This window comes from Triticum aestivum, chromosome 2B (assembly GCF_018294505.1).
Source record: "Triticum aestivum cultivar Chinese Spring chromosome 2B, IWGSC CS RefSeq v2.1, whole genome shotgun sequence".
In the NCBI taxonomy this organism is placed as follows: Eukaryota; Viridiplantae; Streptophyta; class Magnoliopsida; order Poales; family Poaceae; genus Triticum; species Triticum aestivum.
Window position 1 is genome coordinate 811,903,711 of NC_057798.1, and position 5,770 is coordinate 811,909,480.

At 45.5% G+C, this 5,770-nt stretch overlaps 1 pseudogene; it reads right to left on the reverse strand.

Moving 5' to 3' along the window:
- Positions 1 to 1,043: 1,043 nt before the first annotated feature.
- Positions 1,044 to 4,863, reverse strand: LOC123039781 (putative disease resistance protein RGA1; annotated as a pseudogene).
- Between the last annotated feature and the right edge of the window lie 907 nt (positions 4,864 to 5,770).

Consider the following 5,770-nt stretch of genomic DNA (forward strand, 5'->3'; position numbering starts at 1 on the left):
CGAATCAAGAGGTCAGTTTGAGGTATATTTAAAAGAAACTCCGCTGCACAGTGCAATATCGGCATTCTGAAGAATATGTGGTCTTTTCATAACAAAAGCAACATCCTCGAGCTGCCAGTCCTAAGAAGGCCATCCATCTCACCAATTGCTTCAACATTAAAAACAGTCATGACCTAATAAACTGTTAATTTTTCGCTCGCAAAAAAAAAACTGTTAATTTCCCACCAACAAGTTATCACTGCAAAGTTGAAACAGCATGTCGGTCCGTACAAAAGAAAATGCTTAAAGAGAGAGGCATTGTTTCTAATTGTTCAAGATACTAATCATAACTGTTGACTCTGCTCAAGAGAGAGGCAGGCAAAACCAACACACAAGAAAGGAGTAGTCTGAACCTTACTGCTTCTCTGCTGCTGCCTCCATCATGTATATCCTGAAGAACATGTGCAACTTCTCATAGCAAGCAGCCTCAAGTCTGAAGCCAGCTTGACATAGACTGATACATAGATAATCAACATACTCTGTGTTCATTTAGTTCTCAAACCTATTCCCGAAACCCGCACTGTAAATACCACATATCTTGAGAGAGAGAAACTGCAGTGACAACTGATAAGAGTTCTGGTACAGAGACGATGCACTGTACGACAGCTCAAAGTGCAGGAGCAGAGTGGAATGATCATCAAAATCTGAGCCTCTGCAAGTTGCACTCCTACATCAAACTTTATATATATATATATAGGCTACTAACGAGAATTAAAAACATCGGTCCACCCAACTTGGTTGCAGTTTGAAACAAACACGACAGACTAATCTGAACCCTGCTTCAACTTGGTTGCAGTTTCAAACACACACAGATGCATGTAAATACGACATGTCTTACACACGACTAAAAGTTATCAGAACAAACATGGAACACAGACGCCTCCTTGTTATCAGCTAAAACGGCGAAGCAGCTGTGGATAGCGAGATATAAATAGAGACGGAAAAGACGAAAGGCATGATGATGTCTCGTGGTCCTCGGATCTACCAATTTCCAAGTAATGCAGCTACGGGTTCCTGTATGCTGCTGCCTGATCATTTATCTGCATTGAAGAACAAAACATTGTCAGTGAAAGCAAATTTGACAACAGGAGTAGAGTTTCGACTTTTAACTTAGCACATGCAACACGGCAGCACTCGAATCTACAGGTCAGCAAAGGGTTTTTCAAAATATCACCTGTATAGAACTACTGTAAAAATCACAAGTTTTCTTTCCGGAAATATGAACAGATCATGATTCCATACGGAGCAAACGTTGGAACTAACATAATGCAGATCATGATTCCATACGGATCAAACATTTAATGATAATGATCTAATTAAGTTGGACTGTTAGCTGCACCACATGAGTTTTTTCCACAATATAGGGGCTTTCGAACAAAAGCAAAGTAAAAGCTGGACAAGAAACAAGTGTTAGCACAAAGACCTTAGGCGGTATCTTCTATTGATCTCCTTCCGTTCCTTCAACTTCGTACACCTGCGTATATGCACCTTTATTTTTGCAACCGCCTCTGCTCCACCAATTGAAACTAGGTTTGGGCAATCCGAGATCCTCACATTCTCAAGTGATGCAAGATTATTCTGCCAAATGTCACCTGTGATGGATGTTATACCCTGGCACCCAGCAATGTTCAGCGAGACGAGGGATGTGAGGTTTTCTAGGCAGCTAGGAACATGTGGAGAGATATCCCCACATTTCTCTAAGCTGAGACTTCGGAGATATGATGGCAGCACCAATCCTCTTTGCCAGTTGAGATTTGGGCACTCACTAACCACCAGGCGTTTTAGATAAGGAAAGCTCCCAAACTTTTCACCTGGCAAGGACAGTAACTCCCCACAACTTCTGATCTCAATTTCCTCAATAGCAGGTAGATACTCTTGCGTTAAGAGGTCATCAAGGGTTGACAATTTAAAACAGGCCATGACTCCTAGGTAATTAAGGGACGAGAATGCTGTAACGATGCCTCCAATAGATGTAAGAGAGCGGCACCAAATGCGCAAATTCTGTAGAGATGGAAGATTCCACGTTCCTAGTTGGATGGACGTGACAAGAGGACATGTTAAATTGAAGTGAGTGAGGGAGCAGCAGTCAATATTGCACAAGTGACCAGAACCCCAAAGATTGAGCTTCTTAAGGGACGGAGATACCAATTGTTTGAGGCGGATGTTTGGACAACAGCAAATCTCCAGTTCTTCAAGCAAATGAAAATCGCCAAACTTTTCAACTGGCACTGATGCTAACAACTTGCACATTTCGATTCTTATTTTCTTGATGGCTGGTACATGATCTGGATGCAGAAAATGTTCGAGGCTTGATATATTTTCACACCCATTAATGGTTACATCTGTCAGGGACGGGAAAATGCCAACTGCAGGTATCTCATTTACGTTCAATCTTTGTATGATCATGGAAAATGCTATGCTCTCAAATCCAATACAGTCTTTAAAAGCAACTGATTTCAAGCTTGGCAAGTATTGTGGCTGAAACCAGTTTGGGAGTGAGACACCAACATAATTCTCGAGGAACAGAGACTTGAGACTGATAGGAGGCTGCAAAATTTCAAGCACCTCCGTATCATTGTTCTGGCTGATTCGAGACCCAGGGGAGCCAAAAAAACTCAAACCCATATTCAGTGTCAGCTCCTCAAGATATTTCTTATTCTTCAGTTCAGCTTCTGCTGCATGATCCTTACTTAGCTTGCCAACATTAGCTATCTGCAAGTGTCCACGGACCTGGTTCAGATTCTTTATGAACCTAAAACCTGGTCCCTGCCCATTGGCTGGATCAAGACACATAGGACGCCCAGCAAAATATGTTAATCCGGGTGATTCCATTTTCTCTAAACTGACAAACTTACCAAAGTCACCGGGCAAGCTTTCAAGCATGCATTTGTTGGCATATAAAATCTGCAGATGATAAAGCCAACAAAAAGTTGACGGAAACCTCTTTAAAAGACAAGCTCCGGAGATTTCAAGGTACCGAAGATGCTTCCAGATGCCAATACTGTCTGGTAAATTATCTGTGGAGGCACAAGACATCACACGCATACACGGAAGTTTACTACACCAGTGGTCCATCAGAAAACCCGTTTCACCACCTAAATCCTTCTTGCAAACTAGGGTACGCAGCTTCGTGTGCTTGCAGAGTCTCAATAAGTTGGAACCATCAAAGTCACTGCTAGGGAGTACGTACAGATGCCGAACATTCTGGGGAACTTTACCAAAGTCACTCTTATTTCTTAAGATGAAGCAGTCATGCTCTGAAACCCTTTGTGCCATGTTATGCAACAAGTCATGGATAATGCATCTACCATTGACTACTTGAAAGAATGACCGTCCTACAAGGTCTTCAAAATACTGACAACCAATATCTTGAATTCGAACACCACCTCGAGGCTCCACAAAGCCTTCTGCTACCCAAATTTCAGCTAAGCAGGACTTGTCAAATTTGTAGTATTTGGGGTACACGGCACAGAATGCGAAGCATCGCTTCAAATAGAATGGTAAATACAGGTAACTCAACCAAAGAGCAGGCAAAATCTCAGTCTCCTTTTGTTTCAACTTCCACAGGTCACTCTCAAGTACAGAATTCCAATGTGATGCTTGAGGGACCATTCTTAACATGCGGCCTAGAGTTTTGGCAGCCAAAGGAGAACCCTTCAGTTTAGGAAGTATACTTCTACCAATGCGCTCTAACTCGGGATCATTGTTAGAATCCTGAGATCCAAACGCGCACAACTTGAAGAAATTCCAAAAGACTTCATCCTTTAGACCTTGTAATATAACAAGCTCCATTGTGCGCACCCCCTCGGTAACCCTTGAACACCTAGTGGTGACCAGGATCATACTTCCCTATTGGGCACTCCTAAAAGGTGCACAAAACCTCTTCCAGCACTGCCCATTTTCCTTCAAGGCATCATCCCGCATGTCATCAAGGATTATCAGTAACTTTTTGTTCTTCACATGGTTAGAAAGGGCATGCTGAAGAGAATTAAAATTATCAGTGATTGCCTCATTTCCAGTATATAATTGTATGACCTCTTTAGTTAACCTTTTCACATCAAAGTCATCTCCGACATATATCCAAATAACCCGCTTAAAGTGAGACCATACATGTCGATTCAAACGTATATGCCAGGCTAAAGTAGTTTTTCCAACACCACTAGTTCCAGCTATCACCAAAACAGGAAGACTCAATATTCTTGATTCAATACTAATATGGTTGCTTGCTGATGCACTTGTTGATGCTTTGACCGAACTAGTTGCTCTCTTACGTTTTGAATCTGCCGGTACTTTGAGAAGTCCCATTACCCGCTCCAGCTCCTTGTCACGACCAAATATCTTTGTTTCATTTAGCAAAGAGGTGTTCTCTGGCGTGACTAATTTGTCAAAGAGCTGTGTAACTCCACGGAGCCCCATATTCTGCAGCTGGCTTGAAAGATGACTCAACCTTGATTGGACATGGCTCAGTTTGTTGAAGTTGCCTTGGATGACGGTATCAAAGAACTCAGTGAAAGAAGATTGGCTTGCATTGCCCTCCAGCTGCACCTTCTTCTCGTACCAGCTGAACTCATCAAGAAGGTCCTCTGCTTCAGACATTGCATCCTTGAGATCTGGAAGGAGAGCGGCCACGCCGTGCTCGTGGCTTCTCCACTCCGCTTTATGAATGAGGTCGTGCATTGTAGGCAGAGCATCCTGGAGACATCGTAGGCCACTCTGCAGGTGCGATACATGATCCTGGAGAGACGAAATGGCAGATCTGGTCCACTGAAACAAACCGGCATATTCACCGACGGCGTTAGTTGTCCCAATGGCAGATGAGCTCATGGTGACCGGAGTCTGTGCATCTGCTTTGTCCCGGTGTGCGTATGTGCGTGTGTTTTGCGTCCGGCGAGATTAGATCGGTTCCTCGCCCTTGAACGCACAACTATCTACCAGCAAAAGGTAGGATAGCCTCATTCACCTCAATCCAACTGGGTCGGTTCAGCAAAGATTGCACATGATCCTGGCTCTGCCTGTGGAGGGAGGGAGGCGATGAGGCGACCGTCCCAGGCGACCAGGGCGGCGCCCGCGGTGACCTCTACGGCCTCGACACCGGCGTTCCCCTCTGGTGCCGGGCATGTCGGTGGGCGGTTCTGGGCACTCGCAGAGTCGGATGCGGAGGAGGAAGATGACGCCGATGACGCCGGTGACCCGACGGAGGTCTACTCGCCAACACCTTCGTCCGTGATCTGTGAGGCTTTTGATCCGGGATATTCTGAGGAAGAGGTGGCGGAGATCGTGGATGGCGTCGTGCCGGTCGATGATCCCGCGAGGCAAGGACTGAGGCCCGAAGACAAAATTGAGATAATCCGGCGCATCGTGCATCGACGAACGACGGCGGCTGCGATCCGGCCTTGGAAGGGGCCGATCCCTAAGGTTAGTCTCCCTAAACTGACTTTGTCAGATTTTATCACGGATGGTTCATGGAAATTAGTGAAACGGAAGAAGTTCCGGCGATCGCCGGCGGTGCTGGCGCCGGCGCCGGAGATTTACAGCATGGCGTCGATCCGGGATCACCGGGTCGCGCGACTAAACGAACTCTTGGGCCGACAAGCGTGTCTGCTGGAGGGTGGGCCGGTTCTGAGTGAACTGGGCCCACGACTACTGGGCCTATGATCGCTGGGTATGAGGCCCAAGGCGAGCCAGTACGATTTGTCTACACCCCCATGCATACGTGATTCGATCGTCGTCT